Source organism: Prionailurus viverrinus, chromosome A3 (genome assembly GCF_022837055.1).
Source record: "Prionailurus viverrinus isolate Anna chromosome A3, UM_Priviv_1.0, whole genome shotgun sequence".
NCBI classification, from domain to species: domain Eukaryota; kingdom Metazoa; phylum Chordata; class Mammalia; order Carnivora; family Felidae; genus Prionailurus; species Prionailurus viverrinus.
The window spans coordinates 55493773-55510245 of NC_062563.1; positions in this window are offsets into that span (position 1 = coordinate 55493773).

Below are 16473 nucleotides of genomic sequence, written 5' to 3' on the forward strand. Positions count from 1 at the left end.
CTCCTCATCTGTAACATAGGAGTAATAATCAGGCCCCTACAGAGGAGCTGCAAAGATTGGGAGAATACCCATGAAGTGATTTTCACCACGCCTGGATCCCAGACGGCATTCGATCACCCACAGCCCTGAGGGAAACCGATTACAATGTTACAATTGGCTATTGCTTCATTTATAGGTAATACCTGTGGGTGCACCTGAATCTGCTGTATACCTGCCAACAGGTGATGTGGCTCTACCCAGAGCGAGGATGCTTATAGTATGTTTCCCGTTCCCTCACTCCTCACCATTTCCAGTACAGGCATGCCTTGTTTTACGGCACTTCCCTTTACTTTACTGCACTTTGCAGATCACTGCCGTTTTGTTTGCAAATCAAAGGTGCGGGGCAACCCTGTGTGGGACGAGTCTATCGGCAGCATTTTTCCAACAGCATTTGCTCACTTTGTGTCTCTGTGTCACATTTTGGTAATTCTTGCAACATTTCCAACGTTTTCATTATTACTGTGTTTGAATTGCTGCGCTCTCATGATAAAACTTTAATGGGTGAGGAGTTGCTTCTTACGGATGAGCAAAGAAAGTGATTTCTTGAGATGGAATCTACTCCTGGTGAAGACGCAGTGGGGATTTTTGAAATGCCAACTAAAGATTGGGAATATTATATGAACTTAGTAGATACACCAGAGGCAGGGTTTGAGACGATTGACTCCAATTTTGAAAGAAGTTCTACTGTGGGTAAACTGCTACCAAAAAGCATCACGTGCTCCAGAGAAATTGTTCGTGAGAGAGAGTCCATCAATGTGGCAAACTTCATCTTTGTCTTATTTTAAGAAATTGCTACAGTGGCCAGCATGGCAGTGGTGGGGGACAAGAGGAGGAAAAAAAAAAGACATTGCCACAGCCACCCCAACCTTCAGCAACCACCACCCTGATCAGCCAGCAGCCATCAACATGGAGACGAGACCCTCCACCAGCAAAAAGATTGTAAATTACCAAAAGCTCAGATGATGGCTAGCATTTTTTTAGCAATAAATTAAATTATGCTAAATTAAGGCATGTAATAGTTTTTTTCAGATATAATGCTGTTGCATACTTAAGAGATTACAGTTTAGTGTAAGCATAACTTTAATATGCTTACAGGAAATTATAATATGCCAGGAAACCAAAAGAGTCATTTGACTCACTTTGCGTCGATATTCGCTTTATTGCAGCGGTCTGAAACTAACCTGCAATACCTTCGAGGTGTGTTTATGTAGCTGATTGGACTGGGCACCTGACCCAAGGGCAGCTAATCCAGAGCCTGGCCACTGATGGCAGAGCTGAAATGCTCTCACTCGCTCAGCAGGAAATGTGACCTAAGAAATAGTGGGTCACTAAAGCCAACTGCCCAGAGGGATGTAACAAAAGAATCCACAGAAAGAAGCTTTAAGGCCTCAAGGGTATGGTGGATATTCTACCATTGCATCTCTAGAGTTCCTGGCCACTCTCTCCCCTACCTCTGCCTGGGAGACTGGGCTCCCTTGGCCTCTGGTATAAGGGGAGGGACGGACGGTCTTTCTTGCTCTGGCTCCCTTCTACCGGGGTGTGGTTGACAGTGGTTTATTCTTCTCCAAAGCTCTCAGCCTCTCCAGGCAGCCTCTCCTACAGCCCAGCCCTCTCTGCAGGTTCCCTGCTGTTCCCTGCCTCAACCTGTAGGTTTAGGGGTGACTGGGCTTCCGGCGGCTGCTAGCCCAGGATACTTCTCCAGCCCTCCTGGGCTTCCCTTAACCTGGCCTCTCCTTTGACAAGAATCCCTTGATCTCTTGCCTATCTGCACCCTGATAGATACAAGGGGTCCTGGCAAACCAAAGCTACCAGGAAACAGAAACTAAGAGTAAGTAGCTATTAGGAGGTGGAGAAAGGTTACATATGTGTGTGTATAAGGAAACAAACACAGGGAAATCTACCTCAGTTCCTGACAGGTTTCCAACTAAAGTTGTATTTCCATATGTCTATCAGTATTTACTCCTTTGGTTTCATTGCGTTTTTAGCTTTTTGCTTCCGTGTACCTGTTGGCCATTTGTATGTCTTCTTTTGGAAAAGGTATAATCAAGTCCTTTGCCTATTTTTTTTTCCATCCGATTGTTTTTTTGCTCTTGGGTTGTATGAGTTCTTTACACATTTTTCATATTAACCCCTTATCAGACACACGGTTTGCAAGTATTTTCTCCCATTCTGCTGGTTGCCTTTTCATTTTGCCGATTGTTTCTTTTCCTGTGCAGAAGCTTTTTAGTTTGGTGCAGGGTCCCACACGTTTCTTTTTGCTTTGTGTCGCTTGTTGGTGTCATATCCAAAAAATCATTGCCAAGACCAATGTCAAGGAGCCATTTTCTTATGTTTTCTTCTAGTAGTTTGGGGTCTTACATTTAAGTCTTTAATCCATTTCTGGTTAATTTTTTGTGAGTGGTGTGCCATGGGGGTCCAATTTGATTCTTTTGTTTGTGAATATCCAGCTTTCCCAGCATGTTTATTGGGACTATCCTTTCCCCACTGAGTACCTCTTTTCTTTATTTTCTTTATTTTTTTTTAACGTTTATTTATTTTTGAGACAGAGAGAGACAGAGCATGAATGGGGGAGGGTCAGAGAGAGAGGGAGACACAGAATCTGAAACAGGCTCCAGGCTCTGAGCGGTCAGCACAGAGCCCGACGCGGGGCTCGAACTCACGGAGTGTGAGATCGTGACCTGAGCCGAAGTCGGCCGCTTAACCGACTGAGCCACCCAGGCGCCCCACCTCTTTTCTTTAAAAAAATTTTTTTTTTAATGTTTTTATTTATTTTTGAGACAGAGAGAGACAGAGCATGAGCAGGGGAGGGGCAGAGAGAGAGGGAGACACAGAATCTGAAGCAGGCTCCAGGCTCTGAGCTGTCAGCACAGAGCCCGATGTGGGGCTCGAACTCATGGAGTGTGAGATCATGACCCGAGCTGAAGTCGGATGCTCAACTGACTGAGCCACCCAGGCGCCCCTGAGTACCTCTTTTCAAATTATTAGTTTATTTCTTTTTATTAGAGAGAGAGAGAGAGAGAGAGAGAGAGAGAGAGAGAGAGAGTGTGTGTGTGTGTGTGCACAAGAGAGAAGGAGAGGGACAAAGGGAGAGAGAGAATCTTAAGTGGGCTCCACCCTCACAGCAGAGCCCAGTGCAGGGCTCTATCCCACAACCTTGGGATCATGACCTGAGCAGACACTCTTGACCTCCTGCGTTTCGTCTTCGTCTTCAGAAGCCCTCATCCTGCCTTCCGCTGATCAACCCCCACTTCTTCAAGTGCCTGCAAGAAGTGTCTTTTCTTCTAAGCTCCTTATGGTCCGCGTTAGAGAGAAAGGGATCCCCCCGCTTTCTGGAAGTTTTCGGTAAGCCACCTTGCTTTTGCGTAAAACCTACATTAGTCGGGGTTTTCGCTAACGGAAAGAAATCCGAAGAGGAGTTTGCTTTTACCAAAACAAGCCAAAAGCGACAACAGCATTCACTGTTGTTTTCATTGGTTTTCTAGGGAGTCACCCCAGAGGTAGTGCACACTGGACCCCATTCTCCGGAGCTACCCTCAGCATCTCAGCATCACACCGCCAGAGCTCTGACCTGCGTCTGTGAGCATCTGGGCCTTATCTCCATTTATTCTGTGCATCCGCCAGCAAGATGTGTCCCCAGGTATCCGAAAAGCCCAACAGCGGTTATCTTTAAGGTCTGGGAACACCGCAAAGTTGTTCCCATAGAAACTACAAATAATTGCTTCTTCTCTGGACAGCATTTCGGCTTATGAAAGGTTTCATGGGAACTACTTCCAGCTAGTGGGGGACACCTGTATCTCAAACTGAACGGAGTGGTGATGTACAATCCACCGCGACCAAAACTCTCGATTTCTGCTCAGGTCGTGAGCAGATTTCAGTCTCGATTTCAGGGTCGTGAGATCGAGCCCCACATCGGGCTTCGTGCTGAGCGTGGAAACTGCTTAAGATTCTCTCTCCCTCTGCCCCCCTCCCCCACTGGCACTCTCGCACGCTCTCTCTTTCTAAGGACATAGAATAAAATAAAGATTAAAAAAAAAAGGATAATTTAGCATTTCGGTCACAGCCTTGTTATTAATATCCCAATCAACAGCACTTTTACCAGCAAGTTAAAGATCAAAGTAACAGGTAGCAAGTGAACAAGGAGTGTTCTACTACTGATTTTTTTAATCTGAAACAGCACTCGCCATCGTCCTGGTGGTTTTCACTCTGAGGAACGGGAGCCATGGTGTGAATGATAAGCCGAGAAAGAAGCAAGCTGGGAACAGAACCGATTTGAGGTACTTATTATAGATCCTATCCAAACCATCTCATTCTAGAATGGGGAGGTCATGCAGGTGTTGGAAGATAAACAAGCCAAGGAAAGGACAACCAGCCTGTGCATTGACTGTGGGCTCTGGGGTGAGCAGAAGCACACTGATGATATCCTCAATGAGCTGAGTCCGTGCAAAGGACAGAAGGTGCTTTTGACCCTGAGCAAAAAGGAAATGCTGCCATCCACACACTGACCTTACTGCAATGTTTCCTCAAGCTCCTTCAACCACCCCCACCCCCAATGTCCTGTCACCTTGCCTCTACACAGCAAAGACTCCTTCCCAAGCCCCCAGGGATGCCCTATCTTGCCATCTTCACGCCTGGAAGAGTAGTTCTGATACAGTAAAGAGATCTCAAGGTCATCAAAGCACTAAAAACATGGAGCCAGGGCTGGAAACCAGGTTTTGGGTACCAAGACACCAAAAGGGGGACCAGTCTGGTCAGGATGATGGCGAGAGTGCGGGCAGTTTCAGGTCTGTGACATTCGCAAGCACGGGGAAAAGAAAAGCAATCCCTCACCCCAAACCATCCAAGATGAGGTGCAGAAAGCTTTGTGATGGAATCACACCATTCTCCTTTCCAGCAGCTGAAGCATGGATCTTTCCAAACAGAGCTTTGGTGGTTGATAACCACCATGAGGGGAAGGAAGGAATCTTTCCCTCTGCTCTCTGCATATGGCAGCTCCATGTGGAATCACCAGCTGGTGCCCTGAGGCGTCACCCTGGGCAAGGGCCCTCAACAGGTTGCTGGGAAGCACTGGTGACTCTGATGGCTTGCCAATGCTGCTGTCACACCCGCTTGCCTCCGCGATGCCATCCCCTTCTGTCTGTCTTTGCTAACTTTTTCTTTAAATTTATTTATTTATTTTGAGAGAGAGAGAGCGAGCACAAGTGAGCAGGGGAGGGTCAGAGAGAGGGAGAGAGAGAGAGAGAGAGAGAGAGAGAGAGAGAATCCCAAGTAGGCTCCATGCTGTCATCACAGAGCCCGACACGGGGCTCGATCTCATGAACTGGGAGATCGTGACCTGAGCGGAAACCAAGAGTCAAACACTTAACTGACTGAGCCACCCAGGCGCCCCTCCTTACTAACTTTTAAACCTTTTTTTAATTATGTGGTGCCTGAGTCGTTCAGTCAGTTAAGCGTCTGACTTCGGCCCAGGTGAGTTCGAGCCCTACATCGGGCTCTATGCTGACAGCTGAGTCTGGAGCTACTTCAGATTCTGTGTCCCCCTCTTTCTCTGACTCTCCCCCACTTGTGCTCTCTCTCTCTCTCTCTCTCTATCTCAAAGATGAATAAACATTAAAAAAAATTGAACCTTTTTATTATGATATGTTTCAAACCTATAGAAACATAGAAAAAATAGTATACCAATGCCCCATTTAACCGAGCTTTTGAGATATGTTTTTCCCACTCCCTTCCATTTATGTGGGAGGCGGCTTTGCAACTCCTTGTCCCTATACATCTCCTCTTCAGGCTCTTGTTCTCAGTCCCGCGAAGAGACTCTGCCAGGTCTTCTTGGAGAGACGAGGCCAGGCTATGAGGTGGAGGAGAGCCCTGATGAGCAAGGAGAGGACACACCGAGGAGAGCCTTCTAGAGGACAGGACGGCCGAAGGGGAAGTAAGGATTCCAGGAGGCGCCTCTCCAAGCCTTTCCGAGGATTTGACCTCATCTCATAAGGATGGACCTAACCCGGAGATGAGTCCCTGATAGGCTGTTGCCCTCTGTTTTGCAAAGCTCCAAGTTCAGGCAGTGAATCTCATCTTTAGCTGGGCATAGGCCTGGCTTAAAATTGATGGGAGGGACGGAGCCCCCAGGGTCTTTCTTCATTTCTCATCCTTGAGGTCAGCTATGAAAAGATCGATCAGGCTATAAACTTGAAACCCGGAAAGCCATCAAGCCTGGAGGGAAGAGGGGAAAACAGTGTGTGGGCCGAATGAGAAAGACTGAGCAGAGGATGGTGGGAGTCAGGGGGCGGACACTGGTAGAGCACTGGGCAGTTGCCACGTGTACAAGGAAGACTTCCTGGCAACTGGGGTGGTCAAGCACAAGCATGGGTTCGCAATGGAGGGCTCCGACCTCCTTCCCTGACGCCTTTAAAACAGAATGCACTCCCTGCAGCAGTGAAAAGCATTAAGTAGTCCAGACCAATCCAGAAAGTTCATGTCACCACCATCAGGCTCATTAGGAAAGTGAGTGCATCTTCCTACAGGGCAGTGACTCGGTATGCCAGAAGTGAGCTCCTTTGCGATGACACCTGCCTGTCCTTCAAGCACAGTCACTGGCCCTTCCCTCTCCCCACGTGGCTTTGTACTTGTACCTAGCGGGACATCCCTGGCTATAAGTTTCCCAGGGTGAGTTGCCCATCTGCACCTGCCTGTGCAAGTCTCAAGGGCGCCCTTGAGACTTGACTGTGTGGTTGAGGCCCCGCCCAGTGTATGCTCCTGGGGGCGGGGCCGTGACCTACTCAGGGAATGAAAGGCTCCTTGTGCCATGCCAAAGAGAAGTAGGTCTTTTGAACTATTTTACACAAACAGTAAAGAACTCAGGTACTCACTGTATGCACAGGCACATCTAGATTTTAATTCACAGATTTAAAAATACACATTTACATATATACACATAGGTATATATGCATACAATATATATTATAGCATGTATATAGATCTCCAATAGAATTTTCTGGTTTTGCTGGCTCTAATCAAGCCAAAGGGCAGGAAGTTTGGTGGGCCCTTTCTCTGTAGTTGTTAATATTGTTTCGAGAACCAATTGGTGTTTGTAATAATGGATTTTTAATTCCTACGCCGGAAGAACGTGTCGGGTCCACAAACGCCAAATCTAAGAAACAAAGTCAATTTTGGCAGATGGGAAAGTTCGCTGTTGAAACAGCTTGACTCCGTCATTATCTGCAACCCTGTCACCTGTCTTTTTGATGCAAACTCTCAAACAGATGGTATATTTCAATTTCAATAACTTTATTGGCAATGAAAAAATATGCAAGAGCCGCCAAAGGTAATACGTCAAGTAGCTGTGTTTAGAAACAGGTGTTACCCCGCGTGTCTGAATTTCTAAGAAAAGGGAGCTGAAGGAGACCAGATTTTTTTTGTTTCTTTGTTTCTCAACTCCCAGGCAGGACTCGTGGGGGACGTTTTCAAATAGAACAGAATTGGGAAGCTTTTTAAGGGAGCAAGTCTTTAATTATTTTTCTTAGTAGTGCCTAAAATGTATTACGTGCCAGGCTAAGCCATTTTCATGGTGCAGGGGTTCTCTGCACTTACACTATCTGCATCACCCAGGGGCTTGTTTCAAATGCAGATTATCAGGCCCTGCCCTGACCTACTGACTCAGAGCTCTGGGGGCGGGGCTCCGCAATCTGCGTTTTAACAAAGTGCCCAGGGAGTTAGCTGTTCTCAGTTGTGGGAACCACAACCATAGCTTATCTCACTGAACCTGGCTTTTGACCCAGTGAAACCGACGACCTGTTCCCTACCTGGAAAGTAGTAGATTCACCTGCATTAGAACCCCGGAGCCCTGGTTTAATCCTTGGCTACCACTTCTATGATATAAGTGGTGGTTTACTTAAGACTTAATATTTGCCACAAGTTAGCATTGCGGAGCAAGGGCAAGGATGTGTTTCAGCAGGAACAGAGAAGAAGCAATGGCGGTGGACGTAGGGACTCTTCGTAAGAGTGTCAAGGGCTGGAGTGTAGCAGCGCCCCAGGCAGTCATGAACACCAGGCTGCTTCTGACCCGGATTACACTCTGTGGCCCAGATGGACGAGCTCCCACTGATGCTTTTGGAGCAAATGTGGATGGGACCTACTTGTCCCCTCTATTGAAATTCTGCTGACTGCAGATTTTCAGGATTTAATGCTAGATCCGTGGGAGACACAGTGTAGCCTGGGGATTTGGCCCCTCACCAGTCTCTATTCAATTCTTGCTTCTTCCCCAGGACACATACAGAAAATATTTGTATGGAATACTAGAATGACCATCAGAGGGCTAAGAAGGTAAATGCCTTAGACACACCAGTAGCCCATTCACTACTCCAGGGCCATGCACCCTAGTCGGGGAACTCTAATCTTAAGTAGCCAACTTTTAAGGTTCCACATATATATACAGCATCTAATGCAGACTGAATTTTTGCTCTGATCAAAGAAAGAATAATAACATCTCGTATTTGGATAAGATAAAAAAAATATACAGAATGTTCTAAAAGTATGTTCTCATTTCTTTCTCATAGCCATCTGATCATAGATTATTATTCCCATTTACAGATGAGGAAACCATAGACATTCAGCAATTTGCTTTTAACGGTACAAGCAGAGGGACGTCTGGGCGGCTCAGTCAGTTAAGCGTCTGGTTTTTTATTTCAGCTCAGGTCATGATCTCACGGTTTCTGGGACTGAGCCCCACGCTGGGCTCTGTGCTGACAGTGTGGAGCCTGCTTGGGATTCTTTCTCTCCTTCCCTCTCTGCCCTCCCCCACTCGAGCTCGCTCTCTCTCTCTCTCTCTCTCTCTCAAAAATAAATAAATTTAAAAAACAAAAAGGTTGCACAAGTGGAAGAGAACGTCTTGTCTTCTCCCCATAGGCTCTTATCCCCTTTCCTTTGTCCTGGGTAGGACCCAGGTCAAGGATACCTTAGTGTCCTCAGGGTTTTGTTGTGTGCACGAATTCCTTTCTCCAGATGCAGATTATGATTCAGATCAACTACTCTCGATCTAGTTATGAGAAAGAACGATTGCTGTTTTAAGTATTTCTGAAAATCCCCCAATAACCCACCCGACACTCACAAACTGTGTTTCTACGTAGGTGTGTTACCACCTTTCTTTAGAGGAAGCCACCGTGTATTACTTGCTTAGAGTCATTAGCTACCAAGCGCATCTTTGAGAATTTTATTTGTGCATTTAGCTGTGAAAAGCCAACTTCTTATTTTGCCTTCTGAACTAGTTTCGAGGTGTTGCATCGAAGGTAGGGTTTTTAAAGTCCCTGATCCGCGTATGAAGATTTTGCCGGAGGCACAAAGCATATGGCACTTGTTTAAAAATGGATCTAGCTTGGTATTTTAATGAAATCTGAGACACTTAGCGCTTCTTCAAGATGCCAGAAGGAAGACCTGCCAATGCCGGGTTCCTCCAGGTAGAACATGTGACGTCCCAAGTAGCCTGCACCTGGGGCTCCCAGGACCGCAGCGGCTTACTCGTGTTGCAGAAAACCTGAGGCCAGCACTTCCAACTTCTCAGGTTGTGACAGGGCTGCCTTGCACAAACTTTTTCCTTCTCGAAAATCACATCTGCAGGCACCCTTCCTCTACTTTTACTGGGGGGGAATAAGCCCCCCAATAAAGCCATTTTCAAACTTCTTTCTCTATCTTCTGCAATTTTTCTAACATGGCACGCCTCTATTCTGTAAACAGAACCAAACCCTAAATCTGGGTAAAAGTGTGCCTTTTCATTTGTAATAAAGACAGACACAGCTTATGTATTTGATTAAAATTATTTTTGATGGTATTTTACTGTTTCAAAATAGCTTTATTGAGACATAATTTACATATCATAGAATTTGCTCATTGTAAGGTTATAATTCAGTGATTTTTTTTAGTCAATTTATAATGTGTGACTGTCCTCACCATCCATTTAGAGCATTTCCACCCCCCCCCCAAAAAAAGATCCCTCATGTCTGTTCACAGTCACTTGATTGAATTTTTCATTTTTCTTAATTTATTCATTAAAAAAATGTTTATTTATTTATTTTGAGAGAGCGTGGGGGAGGGACACAGAGAGACAGACAGAATCCCAAGCAGCCTCCATGCTGTCAGTGCAGAGCCCGACATGGGGCTTGATCTCACGAACCATGAGATCATGACCCAAGCCTAAATCAAGACTCAGATGTTCAACTAACTGAGCCACCCAGGCCCCCCAACTGATTGAAGTTTTTAATAGTGATTTCAGTCTTTTTTTCCCCCAAAGGTGAGTTCCCCAAACCACCCAAGAACTTGCCAGTTCTAACGGAGGGCTGGTCACCCTAGAAGCCTCTGCCCTTACGTTCTTGCCCAGGCCCATGACATATGGTGGAAAATGGTATTGAAGAGGCTACCTTCCTAATCAAGATGAAAAATCAATTAAATCATTCTAGTCCTGGGGCGCCTGGGTGGCTCCGTCCGTTAAGCGACCGACTTCGGCTCAGGTCATGATCTCGCGGTTCGTGAGTTCAAGCCCCGCGTCGGGCTCTGTGCTGACAGTTTAGAGCCTGGAGCCTGCTTGGGAGTCTGTGTCTCCGTCTCTCGCTGCTCCTTCCCCACTCCTGCTCTGTCTCTGTCTCTCAAAAATAAATAAACTTTAAAAGAAAAAATTTTTTAAATCATTCTAGTCCTTTGGCCCTGGCCCATGTTGACATTCATGACCCTGACTGAACAAGTATTAGCTGGGTAGGGAGCCGGGCAAACTTAACTTATTTACCCATGCCTCTACCAAAATATTAACCAACTAATGAAAAGTCAAGATGAACAAATGAGGTGCAAGGGGCAGTGAAGCCTGGGCAACAAGGTAAACTCCAGAAGATCTAAGCTATGACCCTGGGCTCTGCTCCTTGGCCTTGGAACCTGGAGAACAATTCCCAACTTTTCAGCCCCTGATTCTACTTCCGTACCTACCTCCCGGGGCTGCTGTGAACATTACATGTTTATAAAAGCCCCTTGCAAATCACAAGGCAGTAGGCAAGGTCAGGGAGGGGGTCCCTATCAAGGCAGGTGGCAAGTACAATCCCATCGCACAATACGCTAGATGGGAGGGACAGTCTCAGTCAACTGTGGGTACGTGGGTCCCTGGGGGTGCTGTCCTGAGGTTCTCCTGAGGGTTTTGCGTCTAAGTAAATTCATGTTTTAATTCTTTTTTAAAAGTGTATTTATTTATTTTGAGAGAGAGAGAGGTGGGGGTGGGGCAATGGGGGAGACAGACAATGGGGGAGGGGCAGAGAAAGAGAGGGAGGGAGAGAGAATCCCAAGCAGGCTCCACACTGTCAGCACAGAGCCCCACTCAGGGCTCGATCACACAAACCATGAGATCATGACCTGAGCCGAAATCAAGAGTTGGGCTCCTAACCGACTGAGCCACCCAGGGACTCCTGAATCGATTCGTGTCTCAATGTTTGGCATTTATGCTTTGCGAAATGTTTCCTGACTCCATCACCGGTGCCGTTGAACTCTCAGGAGGTCACAGAGTGTGTGCAGAGTGAAGCGGGAATGCGGCTCGCGGGTCCTCTCTTTTCAGTTCCTCCAACTGGGATCTCGGTGGCTCTTCTCCAACAGAGGCGGAGGCCTGGCAGAAAGCACAGCTCTGGAATTTCAACCCCTTCTGTCAGCAGAGTTTGAGCCCACTGGTATTTAAGGTGTGTCCTGTGACAGGAGCCAATTTGCCCGTGGCTTTGCTCATGGTTAATGAGCTAAGAGGGTCTACATAAAAGTAAAACAGCCAGGGCCGCCTGGGTGGCTCAGTCGGTTAAGTGGCCGACTTCGGCTCAGGTCATGGTCTCACGGTTTGTGAGTTCGAGCCCCGTGTCGGGCTCTGTGCTGACAGCTCGGCGCCTGGAGCCTGCTTCGGATTCTGTGTCTCTCTCTCTCTCTTTCCCTGCCCCTCCCCCTCTTGTGCTCTGTCTCTCTCTCTCTCAAAAATAAATAAGATGTAAAAAAAATAAAAACAAAAATTATTAAAACATTTAAAAAGGGATTTGTCAGCTTCTAAGTTTTGTAAGCCCTACATGATTTCCAGGGGACAATTTCAAATGAGCCCAGCTGCATATGGCTCTCCTGCTGTTATACAAACAAAGGCCACCTATAGGATGGCTGTGAATACAAAAGTGACCTTTCATTGCTTCCTGGGTTTCCACCTAATAGCAAACACCAAACTGGAAGTGTTCTTGCTTGAATGATGTGTTGGATAGAAGGGCAGTGTCTCCCGTGAAGCAGAGCTTCTAGAATCCAAGACGTTGGGGTGTGACATGGGGGTAGCACTCTAAGTGGGGGGGACCTCAGAGTGGGTCAGACTCAGCATTTGGTCTTCCTGTGAAGTCATTCGTCAGGTGCTCTAAGTATTTGTATTCTATGAGCCTCAACTACGTTATCTGTGACATGGGCAGAACAACACTCATCTCTATGTGTCGTAAGGACTAAATGAGAAAAGGTGTGTAAAACATACACATTTTGTCTTTCGTTGACTCTAAGGGCCACTGATTTTAAGAGGCTTCATTATTTTACCTACATTAGCAAGGTATAAACACTTCCAAGTAAACCCTGACTCAGAGTGTCTTTGGTAATTCTCAATTTTTTTTAATTGTTTTTTTTTTTTTAATTTTTTTTAACGTTTATTTATTTTTGAGACAGAGAGAGACAGAGCATGAACGGAGGAGGGTCAGAGAGAGAGGGAGACACAGAATCTGAAACAGGCTCCAGGCTCTAAGCAGTCTGCACAGAGCCCAACGCAGGGCTCGAACTCAGGACCGCGAGATCATGACCTGAGCCGAAGTTGGCCGCTCAGCCGACTGAGCCACCCAGGCGCCCCTTTAAATTGTTTTTTGAGAGAGTGCAAGCAGGGGAGAGGGACAGAAGGGAGACAGAATCTTAAGCAGGCTCCATGCCCCGCGCAGAGTGTGACAGGGGGCTCTCTCCCATCACAGACCGTGAGATCATAACCTGAGCCGAAATCGAGTCAGCCGCTTAACCGACTGAGCCACCCAGGGGTCCCACAGTGTCTTAATGGCCGTCCTGTGCCACGCAAGAACTGGCGTGTTAGTTTTTGTTTTGCCTATGTCTTGGTAGCAAAACGCAATGCAGCTTCCTATGTGTATTACAAATATTTAACATTTTCTATGTATTGTGATGTTTTGACGTCTTAGAAGACCTTCCTGGGGGAGGAGATCTGCCTCTCCCAGGGCTAGCCAATTCTTAGAGACAGCAAAGGGCCGGGCGGGAGCCTGCCCTATAGGCAAGCTGACCAGTCCAGAGCTGGACGTCCTCCCTCTGGCCCCACGCAGCCCAGGGCTGCGTGAATCGTCCCAGGGCTAGATGTGTCAGGAATTAGAAATCACCGGGATAGCCCAGAGCCCGCCCAAATGATTCAAACCAGCCAATCCTGCGGTGTTCACACTGCCCTGCCTTGGCCTTCCCAGGAAACCCCAATATAGGCCGTGGCCTAAACCTTCCTCTCGCTCCTGCCTCCTGACTACCTGGTGTCTTCTCTGTGTCGCCCTGTGTGGGGTACCTGTTTCTAGGACCTGGGAGTATAAGACACTGTCTTCCCGAGCCCCTCTGTCTCCTTTGGTGGCCACACCTGACTCACCTTCTCATAAAGAATACAAAGCCATCTGCCTGCGCACTTCTTCCTTTCTTAGGCCCTATGAAGTATTTGGTTTCTGTGTCGTGGGAGCATGTGGAATTCAAGTAATTCCTGGGATACTGATGCGAAATGCACACCCCGCTGTGCTGTTTTCGTGTATAACTTCCTGCGCATGCCAGAACTCTCTGTTTTGGCACAGAATTAGGATGTAACCTTTTTGAAAGCAGTTTAAACAGCCTGGTACCAGCGATGCTCATTACTGGACTGCGCATTGGAGTGATAACACCATGAGCCATTGTGACCACCGCCCCCCACCCGGCCGCAGACAATGGCGCGTAGGTGACAACCACCACAGTTATGCCAACGACCACAATTGTAAGATGCATCCCAGTCTTAGAGATGTTAGAATATGAAAAAAAAAAAAAAGAAAACTTGAAAAGCAAAACAAAACAAACAACAACAACCCCTCCCCCCCACCCCCCCAAAAAACATGTGTCTTAGTCCTGACAGATTCTTTGTTTGACCAAACTTTAGTCAGGCTCCGGAACCTCCTCTTAGACCCGTCTGCACACTTCCTTGCAAAACTTGGTTTTTGCAAGAACCTGGCTAGGTCAGTTTAGCAGGAAACCCCCACCCTCAATATTTGATCACCTCATGTCTGATCGCCTCAATATCTGACCAGGTTTGTCACCCTCCACCTTTCCCCAAGTGATGTCTGAGCCCCCTGACCTGCCTTCAGCAAGATTCCTGTCAGGTGGGCTTAGCCGGAACCTCCCTTACCCCTGATGTTTCTTCTCAGGAATTTTCCACACACTGACCCCCACCCTGCCCCCTGGCTGCAAGCCTTACCCTCCTCCTCCACCTCGACCTTGCTGTGTTAGAGACCGAGCGCCATTTCTCTCCCCTACTGCAAAATCCCCCTGCACCAGACCCTGTACCTATCTCAATGGTCCTGGATAAAGTCCTTGCCATCTTGAACAGGTGCCATTCAATATCCACTTGATCCTTGAACAATATGGGTTTGAACTGTGAGGGTCTGTGCAATTCTTTTGTGTGATAAATACAGTACAGCACCATAAATGCATTTTCTCTTCCTTATGATTTTTTTTTTTTTAGTTTTTATTTATTTTGAGAGAGAGTATGTGCCCATGAGTGGGAGGAGGAGCAGAAAGAGAGGTAGAGAGAGAATCCCAAGCAGGCTCTGCAGAGCTTGGTGAAGGGCTCGAACCTAAGAACCGTGAGATCGTGATCTGAGCCGAAATCAAGAGCCGGATACTTAACTGAACTGACTGAGCTGCCCAGGCACCTCTACTTATAATTTTCTTAATAACATTTTCTTTCCTCCAGCTTACTTCATTGTGAGAACACAGTATGTAATACACATAACATATAAAACATGTGTTAATTGTTTATGTCAGTAAGGCTTCCGGTCAACAGTAGGCTATTAGCAGTTCCGTTTTTTTGTGGGAGTCAGAAGTTAAGCTTAGCTCCCCTAAGTGCCTCGTTCAAGGGTCAAATGTATGTATATTTCATCAGTTCAAACGAGCTATGTTAGTAAGTTCTCTGTACACATTAGAAAGAGACAAACTCTCACACTATGCTGTTTTCTTTCTCAGTCATTTCACAAGAAAGAAAGAGCGAACTTGGATGTAAAATCCTGCCTTCGGCCAGATTTCCAAAACCATGGGCAAGAAATTAATTTATTCACTTGTTTAAGAAATACTTAGGGGCACCTGGGTGGCGCAGTCGGTTAAGCGTCCGACTTCAGCCAGGTCACGATCTCGCGGTCCGGGAGTTCGAGCCCCGCGTCGGGCTCTGGGCTGATGGCTCAGAGCCTGGAGCCTGTTTCCGATTCTGTGTCTCCCTCTCTCTGCCCCTCCCCCGTTCATGCTCTGTCTCTCTCTGTCCCAAAAATAAATAAACGTTGAAAAAAAAATTTTTTTTTAATAAATAAATAAAAAGAAATACTTAGTGAGCGGGTGCCATGAACAGGCGTGGGGCATCCAAGGGTGATCTCTGCCTTTTAGGAATTTATGGTCTTGTCTGTTTTTCCCCAGATGCGGTCTGTGGATGAGCTGCCCAGAGCTGGCAGGGGCTGCTTGTTGAAAGGGCAGATTCTGGGGCCCAACCTCAGACCCCACTAGGGCAAAATCTCTGGCTGGGGACCAAAACTCTGCTCCCATGGGACTCACAGTGCCCCAGTCTTTGAGACCGGCAGTGGATGGTAACAGATAATAATAGGCAGACGACGCATTTGGCTCTGCGGCACACTGCACAATCTGTCTCCCGCCTTGGGCCAAGGGAATCCGTGATCCATGATACAGCCTTATACCTGTGCCAGACTCCCGAGGAAATGAGAAGCTTCGAAGATCGTAACTCACAAGGTTGTGCTGGGGCATCCATCACCCGCTCCTCCTGCTCTGAGACAGGCGTGCTGAATTCTGCTGTGCACACTTGTTAAACCAAAAATGTTAGCTAGAAAGTGCTCACACTAGGCTGACAGAGGAGGCGACATTTGGGTGTTGGCCAATGGTGGGAAGACCGCATCCCTGGGGAGTTCCTCTATTGTTCTGACCACCCGGACACCCCACAGCTAGAGGTGGGATGTCCCATGGTCTAGCTCATCAGATGGTCATCTAAAGTCACCCAGAAGCAACCCCAGTTACAACGGTTGCTATTCTAGGGGTTAACATTGGCAGGCTGCTTTGGAAAGCTTCTAGAAGTGTTGCACAGTGGTTAGTGCTGTGCACTTTGGAGTTGGTTTTTACAAAATCGATGGACTGCAGGAAAGCCCTTAG